At 39.2% G+C, this 18,113-nt stretch overlaps 1 long non-coding RNA gene across 1 annotated transcript; it reads left to right on the top strand.

The window, feature by feature from the left end:
* The first annotated feature begins 634 nt into the window (after positions 1–634).
* On the top strand, positions 635–17,775 carry LOC132622459 (uncharacterized). The gene is made up of 4 exons (XR_009575907.1): positions 635–836; positions 1,261–1,290; positions 16,195–16,240; positions 17,313–17,775. It is a non-coding gene; the product is annotated as an uncharacterized LOC132622459 (long non-coding RNA).
* The last annotated feature ends 338 nt before the right edge of the window (positions 17,776–18,113 follow it).

The raw sequence follows: 18,113 nt of genomic DNA, 5'->3' as shown, positions 1-18,113 counted from the left end.
TTAGTTATTCGAAGTCCCCGAACCGCTGATGGAGTAGAATATGCGTTACATAAATTCAAAGTAATTTTACAAAATTGTTCCGGTGACATTTTGCCATTACATTTGGCAAAAACATCGACAAGAGTATAACCGTGTCTCATTCTACATTTTTTCGTACATTTTTAAGAAATTCGAGAACATTCATTTTTTCTCATAAAAGAGGAAAAAAATTACGAGTAATTTATTTTAAGCAATTGCAATTGATCATTAAGTATTCTACTCCATCAACATCAAGGGACTTGAATTAATTAAGTAAAAGAATAAGTGAATTTCGATTTTTAACAGTTAAGCATGCGAATTTGAGTTTAATTATTTTCATGGAGTTTAGCTTAGTTTTAATTAAAACAATTAGAACTAAATGAGAACCCTTTAGTTTTCTAATCGTGGTGTTTAAAATTTTCCCCAAATACGCTGTATATACAACATATATGCGTGTGTATACATCAAGGATATACACATCACATATATGTGTTTAGCAAAGGTCCAGGCCCTTCATTTATTTGGTCTGCTGGGTCCAGCCCAAATTAGGCTGACCCTACCCAAGAGCAACTTGCTATATAAACACACAACTTCAACCAAACTAACCCTTAAAGGGGCTGGACACCATCACGGCTAGGGTTTCACTAACCCTAGCACCACCCTTCGCTCCTTTCTCTCTCCTTCATCATCTCGTTGCCAAAAATGGCATAGGCGCAGAGGCTCCAGCATCGTTCAGGCTCTGTATAGCCTATTTTAGCAAAGCATTTAATGTTTCATGCAGTACCACCCTTTTTTCACCTTATGTCACCCCAAAATCGGTATAACTTCCACTTTCTTCCATTATGGGATTTGTCTTGGTTCATTTTGAATTCACTCATTCTATTGGTTCGGCTAGAGCCAACTGGATTGATCCGAGTTGGTCAAAATCCGGTCGTTTATTTGTTGTTTAGCTTTAATCGTAGCCGCAGATTGTTGAATCAAGGTGAAATTTCCATAAATTTTAGAAGTCCCTCATCGGTGGATTTAGGGCTTCTAAGTATTTTGGGGTTCTATAATTAGAACCCTATTTCTCACAATATACACACGAAAAATGCACAAGAAACTTGATTTTGAGTTTTCACACTTGAAATTTGGGATTCTTAGTTCAAATTTTAACTTAGCCTCTAGGTTGAGTTTTCAGTTTAAAGTTTTAATTTGTTTATTGTCTTGTGTGGCTTAATTTTATCTTGGGATGCAAAAAAGAGGCTCCAAGTCCATTCTTGTACACAAAAGGTATATTCCTATCTTGTTGCTTATTTTATTTTTGCTTAGTCTAAATGCAGTTATGGAAGTATTCTTGTTTTGTTTGGATTGCTGTTTTGTATGGTGTTTTGTTTAGTTAAGTTATGTTTTGCTTAATTTAGCATTATGCTAATAATGGCTTATTTTGTTTAAGTACTCTAATTGTATCCCTAGTTGTTCTCTTTGGCACATTTAGGTATATTTGTTTGAATATGGATCTGGATGTTTGGTCTAAACTAGGTGTGATTATGATTAGTGGAATCAGTTCATGAATGATTAATCACCTTAAATGGAGGGAACTTGAATAACTAAAGGCTAATTACTTGAGTTTAGAAACTAAGAAATGAAAGATGTGAGTGTTCATTCATTGTGGTGGTTAAAAAATGGTTTAAAATGGTTCTTTAACTAGTAAACATAGGATCATTAGGCTATGATATCCCCTAGCTTAAACTAGTTTAAACTAAAACTAGGATTACATATATGTCTTATCAACTATGAGTGAAATGACTAGTAGTTTAAAGAATGAGGATTGACATGGTTGCTTGTAATCTAGAGTGCCCAGGTTCTTTCTTTAGTTCATTTGTCCTGAATGGGTGAATGTTAATGACTTCACTTTGGTTTTGCCTATGTCATCAGATCTTGTTTTCTTGTAACTTAATCCATATACAAATCCTAAAGGACCTTGGTTAAACTGAAAATGAAGGGTGGACTTTTTTAAAAGCTCAAATTTGGTTCTAGCTATTAAAACAAGTTGTACAGATCCTAGGGATATCCCATTTGGTTTGACTTTTTGACTCAGAACACTATAATCCTTCGGTCACTTTAAAATGATCATAGTAACTTTAAATGAGTTGGTTGCTTGATATTGATGCTATACTGTTTCATCAAAGTTGCAGCATTTAGTCTTCAAAGGGGTTTAAAAGATAACAAAATAAAGGCATGGTCTCCAATGAATCTGTTTATTTGATAAATAAATTGATGTGATTAATTTGAGGCTAAAGGTTAAGAAGTATAGATATTGTGAATCTGTGTTTGAACCTGTTCCTTCCCCCAACTCTGTATATATCCTTGTCAATCCTGGATGATTTGAATCATAGGATAAATTTTATGATAAGAAGTCTTTAAGCTTGTCTAAATTGTTTTGAATAAACTGCCTATGTCATTTTAGTAAAACTGTTATTCAAATGCTTAAATATATGTTGACCACAGATAAAATAGAGGTTCAGAATGGTATTTCAAAGGGAAATGTGTTATATCCTGGTCCTGTTTTAATCTATTAGGGAGTTTAATTTGTTCTGATGGTTGGAAGTTGAAAAAGTCATGTATCTATTGAGACTGTGTCCTGGTATTGCTTTAACATGCATTGAGAACTAGAATGTTAACTAAACTGGGCCAAAGAAATCTGCCTTAGAGAAATTTAAGTGGGGCTGGTCCTAAACTTAAGTTATCCTTTCCCTTAGATTATTTGAATTGGATTAATGAAGGGATATGAGGACGATGTGTGTGGATAGGAAAGCTAAGAACCCCCATGACATGGGGAGCCTTTTTAAAGACACCTTATGGAAAGGACAGAAGAAGGACCAAGTACTACTTGGCCCATAACATCTTCCTTTAAAAAATAAGAGGTGTCATGGCATACCTTTGAGTCTGTGGAGGTGCTGCTTTGTTATAGATGCACCCTCAACCTCCCACTTCATCATTGAACCACGTAGATTGCTCAATATAAGCATGCCTTACATGAAATGGTTGTCCTAGACCTGGGGTTAATCTGTGAACTCTTTAAAAAACTGGTTCACATTGATACTTTCCCACCTCAGTAGGCGAACCTTTATCCCAACAATTGTAAAGTCATAAATAGAAAAATAACAAGCGGAAGAGATAAGAATCACGTAAGTCTGGCGATAATCATATAGGAATGTGCGGAAGTAAGAAAATACATCAAATTCACCCAGAGTCTGGTCTAACCATACAAGAGCCTCTAACTAGATACTATAAGTTTGAAAGTAAGATGATACATCAAAATTATGAATATGTCTCGGAATATGAAATAAGACATAGATTAAGGAAGAATCTCCAAGGCGGCGGACATCCCCGTGCTCACCCTGTAAGACTCTAAGTTGCAACTGTCGATTTGCTATCAGCCACGAGAAATAGAGGTCGATCCTATCTAGAACTCTACATTCATAAAAGAATGCAGCAAGTGCAGGTCAGTACAATAACAAGTACTGGTAGGTATCACAGGCCGACTAAGTTTAGCTAACACATATCAAGTCAATAAAGTAAGATAAGCAGGTAAATCAACAAGGTATAAGTCAGACACGAGCTAAAATCCAAATACACGTTATCACCTATGTTTAGCATCTAAACCCAATTATGTAAAGTCTCGACTACTCAGTCCGAATCCGTATATCACAACACATTACAAGAATATTACCATAGAAGCCATAGAGAAATGTAATGCAATAATGTATGAAATGTGAATGCAATGCAATGCTGTGTACACATGTACTCTGACGATGGAACATCACATCTTGGTAGCTCAACCCATGGGGGACCCGCAAAGTCCATGTACCTCCGGCTTCGGCAACAACCTCGGCAACCGCTACCTCACGATTCCGGCAAAAACCTCTACAATCTCTACGCACAATCTCGATTCCGAGACAACCATCGGATATCGGTCCTCACGTCACTCTCATCCAACTGAGCCCAGCTCATCACAGTGTTTCCTTAAGTATCATCAATGTATCAACAGTATATCACGAAGGATGAGAATGCGTGCAATTTATGAGTTCAATGTCAATAATCAAATCAATATCACAAGTACCACGCATGGGCACACCAACAATATCATGAAAAGGCTATAAAATAAGCCATAATAGAACACTATCCAACGTCAAAAAGTAAGATACTTCCATATCATGATCAAGATATATCAATAGTCTCCAATATCTACCATTTCCATGTGGCTTCAATCCAATAACAATAGAACAAGATAAGTCACAACACAACGGGGTGGCTAACCCCAATCACACAACAAGGCCCAACCTAAGACAATATCCAACCCAACTTCATACTCGAAAGGTTTACATGCTTTCTCTGACAATATCATCTAAATATATGCTTCGCAAAATGAAGTCTCATCATAGGGTAAACCGTAACCTACATGGAAGGTCGAACAGCAATATCACCAACAATTAGACTTTAGCCTTTCCTTTCCTTTGAGCCTCGAGATCAAGAAAATCTAAGCATATTAAAATCATGGAATTAGAATCAAGAAGAACATCAAACGAACCCTACTTCTATTCAAGACCTGAATCCCCAACCTATAGAATAGGGTTTACGAACTAGAAGGGTGAAATTAGAAATCTAAAGGTCCCAATAAGAATTAAGACTCTAGGTGATCAATTCCCAACGATAGCAAGCTAGAATAATCAACAATTCACTCAATTTTGGATTCTAGGCAAAACCCACAAATTTGGGTATAAATCCTAACTTCCAATTCTATAAATTAGCCACTAATTAGGAAGAAGTTATGAAATAAAGGATTCTAATCATCAATTCAATGCTTAAAGAAGCTAACCAACCAACAAATCATGGTTTAGAAGCCTAGAAGAATAGCTCATTAAACCTACTTTTAATCTTCAATCACTTAATGAAATATCAAGATAAATGGATTCTAAGGTGATTAAGTACAATGGAATAGTAAAGGGATTAGAAGAGCTTACCACCAAGAATATCCTAGATTGCTTCCTGTTACACCCCGGAAAATTTCGTGTTACCAAGACTGTCGACGGCTTAGTATGAGCTCAAGGGAGAGCAAAGTTATACAAGGATTAGGGATGAAGATTATATTATCTGAGTATAAGAATATATATGACATTTGGAGATCGTATGGAGTAAATCAGTTAACAAGTTACTTGATGATAGCCCTCGTAACCATAAATTAAGGTGGGGCCCATATGAAGGGATTTTATAAAGGACATGTGAAGAGATATATGAGTAGTACATGTGAAGTTGAGCAAGTCCTAAGAAGAACCCTTAAGCCAAATATGGGCATAAGCCCTCCAAAAGGATGATTTAAAGATACGTTTTCGGATGACCTGACTTGGAGGGGCCACAATGCTATTATAAGTTTGGAATTTGGAAAAACACAAAGAATAAAAGTTGTATATAATTGAAAGATCTTTCCAACCGTAGGTCGTGGGACCTCACACCATATCGGGATCAAATCTTATGGAAATTTTAATAGCAAGACCCTAAGCTGCCAAAAAGAGCTCCGCGGGCCCCACATGAGGAGGTCGGTGAAACCGACCTAGGAGGGGTATAAATACCCCATTAACCTCATTTGTTCAGCAAAGTAACATTCCAAAAGGTCCTAGAAAATTCTCCACACCTCCCCCAAACATTATAGTCCGATAAATCAAGAATTTAACAAGATTACGCCAAACTAGTCCGTGAAAGGCGATTGTTCTTGCTTCTACTTAAGTTTGGCGTTGGAGAAATTTGATGTGGCTGAGTTTCTTCAGGTATAAGGTATGTTATTCATCCCATCTCTTATGTTGAGTTTATTTGAAGGCCTAGCAAGCCTTAAAAATGAAAATAGTTATGGAGGAAAGGTCATAAAGTGTTGTGTTGTAGTTGTTGTGTTTATGGGCTGTTTTGAACATGTTGTGGCCGTGTGGATGGACTGATTTATGCGTATAAAAATGGTATCTAACATTGTTGGTGTGTTGATGATATTATACTCCTTGATTGGGATGGAAGAAAGTGTATGTTGTTGTTGTATGTTGAAAAACATCGTGAGGGATGTTTATGGAATATATTGGTATGGATAATAGTGTTGTTGATGTTGGTATTGTTGTTGTTGTTGATTGGTTGCTGAATTGTAATTATGGGCTAGGCATATAAACAGGGGAGATGCTGCCGAAATTTCGACAGATTATAAATGAATTTATTTGAAGGACTAAGATAAGCGTATAACGATGAGTCTAATGATTGTGTAAATCCTCTTAAATGTAGACTTGAGAGCTTGGAAAAATAGGCGTAGCTAGTAGGAGGTGGAACATGTATGTTAAGGCTCGTCCCTTTCTTTCAAAGGCATGATTCCTATGTTATGATTCCATAAATGTTTCCGTAATAGCCTTGTTTTCAAAAGCTCGAAGTTCATGACTCTTAAAGCCTTTTATGACGTTAAATGGAATATGTTCTATGATGATTGTGACGATGATGATGATTCTCTTCTTTGAAATTCCGAAGCTATGATTTGAGCGTTTTATGTGATTGTTGAGTCATTCCATGAATCCCTCAACCGTACTTATTGTTGATGGTCTCACCTCATGTTACTCGTTCCTTCGAGGTGAGATATAGCGATGATAACTATTCCATTTCCAGTGCTACCTAAGTTCATGATTCTCGAGACTCCCGTGACATCGTCGATTTCATCTCGCGATGGTTGATCTTTTAAGGAATGATATAGTGACAATGGTAAAGCTAATGATGATGTTGGTTTCATTTATGTATTTGTATGTATGTATGTATGTATGTATGTATGTATGTATGTATGTATGTATGTATGCATTGCATCCCACTGATCAGTTGGGCATAAGACCGAATCCCGGAAGGGCCGGGTACGGATAGCACCGAGTCCCGAAAGGGCCGGGTACGGATAACACCGAGTCCCGAAAGGGCCGGGTACGGATAACACCAAGTCCCGAAAGGGCCAAGTACGGATAACACTGAGTCCTGAAAGGGCCGGGTACGGATAACACCGAGTCTCGAAAGGGCCGGGTACGAATAACACCGAGTCCCGAAAGAGCCGGGTACGGATAACACCGAGTCCTGAAAGGGCCGGGTACGGATAACACCGAGTCCTGAAAAGGCCGGGTACGGATATGATGGACGTATGTATAATAAGTGTATGTGAATGTATATGTGTATATGTTGTATATGGATGTGTATGACATGTTCTTCCTATAGACGAGTAGTTTACATGATAGAGACCTTAAGAGGAGTACGAGGTACAATCATTTACTTTATCTTATGTCACTTTCACTCTGATATCATTTTACTATTCATGCCTTACATACTCAGTACATTGTTCGTACTGACGTCCCTTCTTGTGGACGCCGCGTTCATGCCCGCAGGTGCAAGTAGACGAGACGAGGATCTTTCGCAGTAGGTTACTTCCAGGTACCAGTTTTGATTGGTGAGCTCCACTTCTTCCTGGAGCACCGCCGAGTCCAGATATATATATATATATATATATATGTATGTATGATTTTTTCCAGGGTATGTCGGGGGCCCTGTCCCGACTTGTATACTTAAGTCGTGTTCATAGAGGCTTTGCAGACAGTTTCTGTGGATAGCTCAGTCCTAGTGTGACAGTAGTAATGTTGGCATCATAGGTCTATTGTACATTTACTTATGCATGATATTATGTCCGTATTAAGCCTCTTGATCCTATTGTTTCCATTGGAGACACGAACGGTGTAAGTGATAAGTTGGTTCGCTTGGTTCCTGTAAGGTGCCGGGTGCCAGTCACGCCTTACCAATCAAAACTGGTACCTGGAAGTAGCCTACTGCGAAAGATCCTCGTCTCGTCTACTTGCACCTGCGGGCATGAACGCAGCGTCCACAAGAAGGGACGTCAGTACGAACAATGTACTGAGTATGTAAGGCATGAATAGTAAAATGATATCAGAGTGAAAGTGACATAAGATAAAGTAAACGATTGTACCTCGTACTCCTCTTAAGGTCTCTATCATGTAAACTACTCGTCTATAGGAAGAACATGTCATACACATCCATATACAACATATACACATATACATTCACATACACTTATTATACATACGTCCATCATATCCGTACCCGGCCCTTTCGGGACTCGGTGTTATCCGTACTCGGCCCTTTCGGGACTCGGTGTTATCCGTACCCGGCCCTTTCAGGACTCGGCGTTATCCGTACCCGACCCTTTCGGGACTCGGTGTTATCCGTACCCGGCCCTTTCGGGACTCGGTGTTATGCCCAACTGATCAGTGGGATGCAATGCATGCATACATACATACATACATACATACAAATACATAAATGAAACCAACATCATCATTAGCTTTACCATTGTCACTATATCATTCCTTAAAAGATCAACCATCGCGAGATGAAATCGACGATGTCACGGGAGTCTCGAGAATCATGAACTTAGGTAGCACTGGAAATGGAATAGTTATCATCGCTATATCTCACCTCGAAGGAACGAGTAACATGAGGTGAGACCATCAACAATAAGTACGGTTTAGGGATTCATGGAATGACTCAACAATCACATAAAACGCTCAAATCATAGCTTCGGAATTTCAAAGAATAGAATCATAATCATCGTCACAATCATCATAGAACATATTCCATTTAACGTCATAAGAGGCTTTAAGAGTCATGAACTTCGAGCTTTTGAAAACAAGGCTATTACGGAAACATTTATGGAATCATAACATAGGAATCATGCCTTTGAAAGAAAGGGACGAGCCTTAACATACCTGTTGCACCTCCTACTAGCTACGCTTATTTTTCCAAGCTCGCAAGTCTACATTTAAGAGGATTTACACAATCATTAGACTCATCGTTATACGCTTGTCTTAGTCCTTCAAATAAATTCATTTATAATCTGCTGAAATTTCGACAGCATCTCCCCTGTTTATATGCCTAGCCCAGAATTACAATTCAGCAACCAATCAACAACAACAACAATACCAACATCAACAACACTATTATCCATACCAATATATTCCATAAACATCCCTCACGATGTTTTTCAACATACAACAACAACATACACTTTCTTCCATCCCAATCAAGGAGTATAATATCATCAACACACCAACAATGTTAGATACCATTTTTATACGCATAAATAATTCCATCCACACGACCACAACATGTTCAAAATAGCCCATAAACACAACAACTACAACACAACACTTTATGACCTTTCCTCCATAACTATTTTCATTTTTAAGGCTTGCTAGACCTTCAAATAAACTCAACATAAGAGATGGGATGAATAACATACCTTATAATTGAAGAAACTCAGCCACATCAAATTTCTCCAACGCCAAACTTAAGTAGAAGCAAGAACAATCGCCTGTCATGGACTAGTTTGGCGTAATCTTGTTAAATTCTTGATTTATCGGACTATAATGTTTGGGGGAGGTGTGGAGAATTTTCTAGGACCTTTTAGAATGTTGCTTTGCTGAACAAATGAGGTTAATGGGGTATTTATACCCCTCCTAGGTCGGTTTCACCGACCTCCTCATGTGGGGCCCGCGGAGCCCTTTTTGGCAGTTTAGGGTCTTGCTCTTAAAATGGCCATAAGATTTGATCCCGATATGGTGTGAGGGCCCACGACCTACGGTTGGAAATATATTTCAATTATCTACAACTTTTATTCTTTGTGTTTTTCCAAATTCCAAACTTATAATAGCGTTTTGGCCCCTCCAAGTTAGGTCATCCGAAAACGTATCTTTAAATCATCCTTTTGGAGGGCTTATGCCCATATTTGGCTTAAGGGTCCTTCTTAGGACTTTCTCAACTTCACATGTTCTACTCATATATCTCTTCACATGTCCTTTATAAAATCCCGACATGTGGGCCCCACCTTAATTTATGGTTATGAGGGTTATCATCAAGTAACTTGTTAAATGATTTACTCCATACGATCTCCAAATGTCATATATATATTCTTATACTCAGATAATATAATCTTCATCCCTAATCATTGTATAACTTTGCTCTCCCTTGAGCTCATACTAAGCCGTCGACAGTCTTGGTAACGCGAAATCTTCTGGGGTGTAACATCCTTCCCCCCCTTAGAAACATTCGTCCTCGAATGTTGCAGTATTGCTAACCCACAACACCATCTTTGATTCCTTAGAACCGTTATTCTTCCCTCAGAGCCCAATTACTGTTTGCTTAGACTATAACTTGATTCAATATCTTCTCATCTTCCCTTAACCTTTTTTTTATTGCCTTTAGTCATCTTCTTTCACTTCCTTGTCCTCATGTACATGGTTGAAAATTAACTAGCATCTCACTCTCATTTTGTCTCCACTATTGTAGTCTTGACTTATCGTGCCATAACTATTTATTGGCCCGTAAGTATTTCTCTTTTTCTCGTGCCTTTCTTGCGTTTATCCCTTCGGTACTAAAATCCTTTTTTTGTTGTCATGTTTGGATCCATCATCCTCTCTGTCATCCTTGTGAACTTGGCTTGGAGATATTTCTTCCTCTTTTTATTACCCTTATAGGCGTACCACTGCATACTTAGGTACGACACAATTCTACTCGATGCGAGGGATTCAAATCATGATCTAGAAATATTGTAGCTCATGTCGGCGTGAAGCAATCTCTTAAGGTGTCCTCCATACTTCCTTCCTATGCTTGTCTCATGGCTTCACTTATTGTCAATTTGTTTCTGCTTCTTTCTGGTACCTTCCTGATATGCCAATACGCCTCGAGCTAATAAATTTCTTCTTCCGGATCTTGAAAACATCATAAGTCCTTTTAGGTCTAATATGTTCTTCCCCCCTTATTAAGGAGGTCCTTATACGCCAATAGTCTTCGAGTACCCATCGTTTTCGATAATTATCTACCGCCCATCACTATCTTCTTAAGGCCGGGGTTCCGTCATTGTACGGTCTGACTTATCTATCTTTTTGCTAGTTACACTCTTGTATTCAATCGGAATACTTATAAAGGTTAGATCCAATTCCGATGCCTTCTTTTCTGCCTTTGCACACCTCTGTCTTTTATGACTAATGATTCCCGATCCGCAAGTTAATGGGGATATTGAGATTCACCACGTCCTTTATGGAGTCTTTGGTTATGCCTTACTCCTCGTCTCTCTTCCCGACTTTACTTATAACATCTCTAAAACTTCTTACCCTGAGTTCTTCTTCCATTTATGTCTATATCATCGTGCTTGTCAATGTTTCCATACCTTTCCATCCACTACTAGTCCTTTCGCCCGTTTAGCTCACTTACTCATACTTCTTCTTGTATTTCCTTATTATATTTCTTCATAGCTCTCTATTGCCTTTTAATTGCCCCATTATCTTATGCTATCAATATCTACCTTTAACGTAGGCTTCACTTTACCCCAGTACAATCGAAAATATAGAAATAATATATATAACAAAATGGAATCTGAATCGAACACTACATATATACACCATGGGAAGACATTGATGCTATACCTGTTACGGCATTAGAGAAAGGCTCATGATCCTATTGCTTGGCTAATGTATAATCACGGTTCCGAGGCCAGCTTGAACTAGATACTCTTCCTGTGCTTCTAGCACGACCTACTGGTACCTGCGACCCTTGTCCCGGAGGGTGTATCGATAATGATGAACCCATTACTGATCCGGTAGGCCGGGCCATATCCCTACTACCTCGGGATGGACACTGGCGCATAATATGGCCTGTCTGGCCGCAAGCATAGCAAACATCTAAACCTAATCGGCATGGTCCCCAATGTAGTCTACCACACTGAGTGCATCGTGGTGCGGGTGGCCTCATATGGCTCGAGTCACCTTTATTTTGTATACCTAAGCTTTTGGAACTCTGGCTCGGTTCGAAATGGATAGAGGGATCAAATCTCTTACTTACAAATCGGGAATGCGCACTAGTCGCTGGCTGGCGTAGCTGCCTGGAATACTGCGGCTCCTGTCCTCCTCTAAACTCACTAATAGTTCCTGAAGATCTGGCCCTCTTACTGTCACCTCTATCATAATCGCGCTCACCCTCTTGCAGCTGTCGTTGTTCTTCCAAATTCTGAGCGTGTGCTTGAATACGAGAAATGTCCATCCCCTCCTGAAGTGAGGCCGTCAAGCATTCCTTAAGAAAATGTGGCCCCAAACCACTCACAAGTCGATGTACGCGGTCTCCCATATCTGCTACCATGGCTGGGGCATACCTAGCCAACGAATTAAAATGAAGACTATACTCGCGGGCACTCATATTCCCTTGTCTGAGATTCAAAAACTGATCTGCTCTGGCCCGCCGAACCTCTGGCGGCAGATAACGGGGCTAAGGGCTTTTCATACACAATTAATGAAATAACCAGGCCCAATACTGTTTTTGCGGCAACAGGACTGCTACAGCGGTCCCGCTTTGACGGTCTCTCAGACCGCCATGACGGTCGGCCCTCAATGCCTTTGGCCGCTGTGGCGGCCTATCCCACCTCCATGGCGGTACCGCTGAGGCGGTAAGGGTGCCGGCAAAGCAGACACCAGCACTAGATTTCCCCCAAAAATTATCTCAATCCGAAATCTTGTTTAATACCTGAGGCCATCCACTTATAAACCATATACACAAACATGCACAAAAACACGCTACGAACACAGTCGTAGCCTCAGAATTCCCAATGAAAGTCTCGTTGATCGAATCAACCCCCGATACCTCATATTCAAACTTTCTAACCCAAGTCCCAAAATGCACCTGATTGCATTGGGAACCAAACCAGATATGCACATAAGTTCTAAATGACCATCCGGATCTCTCGGAATCGACGAATTTCGAAAAAGGTCCGTTTACCTAAAAGTCAATGTTGAGTCAACTCTCTTTTCTCTTAAAGATAATTTTCCCACAACGTCACCCAAATAAAATCTAAAGACCTCAGGAAGCGCGTCAATGGTTGTCACGTCCTGTTTTGCCTAGGTCTTGTGGGCACTTACCTTCCCACCTCGGTAAGCGAACCCTCAACCCAACATTGAATAAATACATAAAAGAATGAAATTATGCCACGGAATGGAATAAATACGTACGTCTCAATATATATATATATATATATATATATATATATATATATATATATATATAAGTAGCAGAATAGTGCGAAATGACGATAAACATCCCCAGGGTCTAGTCCGAATAACACAAGAGCATCTAAAAGGAAATAATACAATCTGGAATACTAATACATAAAGTGTCTATGTCTCTGAATAGAATAGGACGTTAAGATAGAAAGTCTTCAAGGCAGAGGATGGCCATGCTCACCCTGGAAACTCAAGAGAAAGCAGAAACGGCGATCAACCAAGCGTCACGGAAGTGGATCCGACCTGATACTCTACATTCATAAAAGAATGCAGCAAGTGCAGGTCAGTACAAACAACAATACTGGTAGGCATCATCGGCCGACTAAGCATATCTAACACAATTCAGATAATAAAGTAGATAAGCAAATAAATCAACAAGTATAAGTCAACTACAAACAAAACCAAATATTCTTCATCACCTATATAAAGTATCTAATCCCCAAATGTGACAAATCTTTATATATCCGATCCAATCCAACATCACAATACAACACGAAACATCCCAATCAAGTCATAATGCAATGCAATGATGGTATGAATGAAATTCAATGCCATACAAATGCGGTGTACACATATACCCCGAACAGAAATATCGAAACCTCGATAGCACAACCCAGCGTGACTCGCGAAGTCTAAGTGCCACCCGTCCCGGATCTTTACCCAATAGACAGACCGAACCCCAAATCTTTGCCCGGGGAGGGGGGGGGGGGGGGGGGGGGGAGGACCGGACCCGCCCTGGGGGACCCGCGGAGTCCATGCACTAACAATGATTCCCGAACTAACATCGGATATCGACCATGCAACAACAGTTTTGGAATTGATCATCGGACATCGACCTCTCACATCACTCAAGTAAAAGAGTTTCATCAAGTATCTATTTCACACAATCAACGATTCCGGAATGAACATCGGATATCGGCCACCTCACATCACTCAAATAAAACAGTTTTATCAAGTATCAGTTTCACTTAACAATGATTTCGGGATGAACCCCGGATATCGGCCATGCAGTAGTGTATCACAAAAATGAGAATGCATGCAATGCATGGATCAACATCAATAATCATGTCCAATATCACAAGTATCAATAATGGGTAACCACAATATATCCGAAGCACAAATATAAACAGTGGGTATGCCAATAATATAACCGAATCACAAGAACCAACAGTGGGTATACCAATAATATAACTGAACCACAAATACCAACAATGGGTACACCAACAGTATGTCCGAATCAACATTACCAACGGTGGGTATGCTAACAATATATATAAATCACAAATACCAACAATAGGTATGCCAAAAATATCGTAATCAAGACGATAACAAAATCCAATATCTATTAACAACTCATGGCTGCAAGCCAACACAATAGAACAATCAAATATAATACAACGGGGTGGCCAGTCCCAACACACAACAGGGCCCAACCTAAGGCAATATCCAACCTAACTTCATACCCGAAGGTTCACATGCTGTCTCCGCCAATATAATCTAAATATGTGCTTCGCTATACGAAGCCACACTATGAGTAAGCCATAACCTACCTGGATGGCTGTTATATCCCGTATTTTATACGTTCGGATATTTCAAGGTAGTCGTGGCAAAGCTAAGGGAATGACCATCTCCCAAAATTATTTTAATGTATAAGTTGGTTATGAATATGAGTAGTATGGAAATATCGGGAAAGGCTAAGGGTAAAAAGAGGAATTCGCAAAATGGTTCATGGAAACAATGCGGAAGGCCAGGGGCAAAACGGGAATTTCACACAAGGATCAGGGATAAAGATTATATTATCTGAGTATGAGAATGTATATATATGGCATTTGGAGAGCGTAGGAAGTAAATCGGTTAACGTGATCACTCGAGGACAGCCCTCTTAACCATAAGCCAAGGTGGGGCCCACCCATCGAGATTTTATTAAAGACATATAGAGAGATATATAGGTAGTACATGTGAAGTTGAGCAAGTCCTAAGAAGGACCCATAAGCCAAAAATGAGTGTAAGCCCTCCAAAAGGACGATTTAAGAAAACGTTTTCGGATGACCTGACTTGGAGGGGAAAAAACGGCATTATACGTTTGGAATTTGGAAAACCCCCAGAAATAAAAGTTGTAGATAATTGAATTATCTTTCCAACGGTAGGTTGTGGACCCTCACACGATGTCGGAATCAAAAGTTATGGCCATTTTAAGAGAGAGACCTTAAGCTGCCAAAAAAAGAAGAGAAACCGCGGGCCCCACGTTGGGAGGTCGGTGAAACCGACCTAGGGGGCCTATAAATACCCCATAAATCTGTTATTTTCAGCAAATTAACCTTTCAAAAGTCCTAGAATCCTCTCAAAACCTCTCCCAAATATTATTATCCAATAAATCAAGAATTTGGCAAAATTACGCCAAACTAGTCCATGAAAGGTGATTGTTCTTCCTTCTACTCAAGTGTGGCGTTGGAGAAAATTTATGTGGCTGAGTTTCTTCAAGTATAAGGTATTCTATTCAACCCATCTTTTGTGTTTAGTTTATTTTAAGGTCTAGCAAGCTTTAAAAACGAAAATAGTTATGAAGAAGGGTCATAAAGTGTTGTGTTGAAGTTATTGTGTTTATGGGCTGTTTGAACATGTTGTGGCCGTGTGTATGGACTGATTTATATATGTACAGATGGTATATAATGTTTTTAGTTTGTTGACGAGATTATACTACTCGATTGGGACGAAAGGAAGTGCATATTGTTGTTGTATGTTGAAAAACATTGTGTGGGATGTTTATGAAATATATTGGTATGAATAATAGTGTTGTGATGTTGATATTGTTGGAATAATTGTTGGTATTGTTGTTGGTTTGACCGGGTTGAATTCCCGGATTGTTGTTGATTAAAATTAGCCGAGCTAGAATCTCGGGGATGGTGTATTTACAGGGGAGATGCTGCCGAAATTTCGGCAGATTATAAATGAATTCATTTGAAGGGTTAAGACAAGTGTATGATGATGAGTCTAATGATTATGTCAATCTTCTTGAATGTAGACAAACAAGTTGGACGAATAGGCGTAGCTAGTAAGGCGCGGCACAGGTAGGTTAAGGCTCGACCCTTTTCTTCCTTGGCATGATCTCTATGTCGCAAGTTTACGAATGTTTCCATAGTTTCCTTATCTTCAAAAGTTATAAGCCTATAACACTAAGGTATAAGTCTTTCCCTAATAGTTTACAAACTGTTTTCCAAAATACCCATATTTTTCCAAAAACCAAGTTTTAAGAAGTTGAAAGCTTTTATGACTAGAACGACGAATATGATTCTTATAATGACAATGATAATGCCAGATATGAGAAAACGTCTATGATGAGTATGTTAAGAATGGTTCCATGTTGGAAAATCCTAAGTTATGGGTTCGATACGAAAATGGGAATATTGAGTTATTTCTTGATTCTCAACTTTACTCCTTGATAACAATTCTATTTTCTTCCAAAAACTTTAAAGCATATGATTCAACGTCTTATGAAATTTATGATCTTATCCTATGTTATTTGCCATTAGTCTCATCTTATATAATTGTTCCTTCAAGGTGAGACGTGACGACCATGATGATTCCATAATATAATCGGAGGTTACCGACCTTACGTCACTCTGATAGAGTTGTAGTTTTTCTTTGGGCTCTCCTGCATGTTATGATATGATATAAGTATATATATGTATATGGGGAAGATGGGAAAAAGGGCAGAGCGCTATAGACGCTGGGATATACACACGGTACATGTATCCGTATTTGACATGATATCATCCCGGATGCGGGGTGCCCGGACGCGGGATATATATAAATAATTATGGTTAAATGGATCGGCTGCCGACGCCTCGGCAACATGACATGTTCTATTTTCATACATATATGAACAAGAAATGCCTTTCAAAGGAAAGATAAGCATGCATGGCATCCGCCCTCAGAGGCACTCACATGTACAGGTTATTCCCTTATCTTATGATATTCACATATACAGGTTATTCCTTTACCTTATGATATGTTCTATGCTTCCATACAGTTAATATTCATATATTCATCTCTTACTATGTTTCTATTTATGCCTTACATACTCAGTACATTGCTCGTACTGACCCCTCTTCTTCGGGGGTTGCGTTTCGTGCCGCGCAGGTACACCCAGACGAGCAGAAGCTAGTATAGAAGGGGTTCCAGTGAAGTTGGTAGATCCCACTTGGTCCTGGGAGTGCTGCCGAGTCAGAGCTTGTGTGCTAGAATTTCTGAGTCGATGTTAGAGACTTTGCAGACAGAGTCGTGGGTATCGGGAGTCAGTCTATCAGCGGCTCCATCAGCCGATGTGTCAGTTTGTATTATGATATAAGTTTTACACAGCTACAGATTTTATTTGATTTAAGAGTAGCAAAAAAAAAGGGAAAATACTTCAGTAAGCTTTATTATATATACCTGATTTAGAGGTTCAAAGGATTATCTATGTAAGGTGAGTCAGCGGGTTCGCTCAGCTCCGAATATGGGGTCGGGTGCCCATCACACCCTAGTAAAGTCGGGGTGTGACGATGGCCGAACCGCAGCACCAACAACTCACTCCTTTGCCTTGTCTTTCCGCTGAACCTCAGAACCAAAGTAGTCTAAGCATAATCGAATTCTAGATTAGAAATCATAAAGAATAATACTAATATTGCTACTATTCCAATTAGGTCAATTCTAGCCCTAGAAATTGGAGAAACGGGCTCACAAAGGCAAAACGGGAAATTCAAAAGCAAAATGCCAAATTAAGTACTAGGTGATCATAACACAACCACTAATTGTTGATTTAACTCAAAGATTAGCCTAATTTCTGATTCCGAGCAAAACCCCCCAAATTAGGTATAAACCTTAAGTCTTTGATTCTGAATTTCAACACTAGAAGTGGGAGATATATGATTAATAAGCTTAGTTTAGTCAAAATCTAACATA

This window comes from Lycium barbarum, chromosome 12 (assembly GCF_019175385.1).
Source record: "Lycium barbarum isolate Lr01 chromosome 12, ASM1917538v2, whole genome shotgun sequence".
NCBI classification, from domain to species: domain Eukaryota; kingdom Viridiplantae; phylum Streptophyta; class Magnoliopsida; order Solanales; family Solanaceae; genus Lycium; species Lycium barbarum.
The sequence above is the reverse complement of the archived record's forward strand: the minus strand, read 5'-3'. Positions and strand labels throughout refer to the sequence as shown.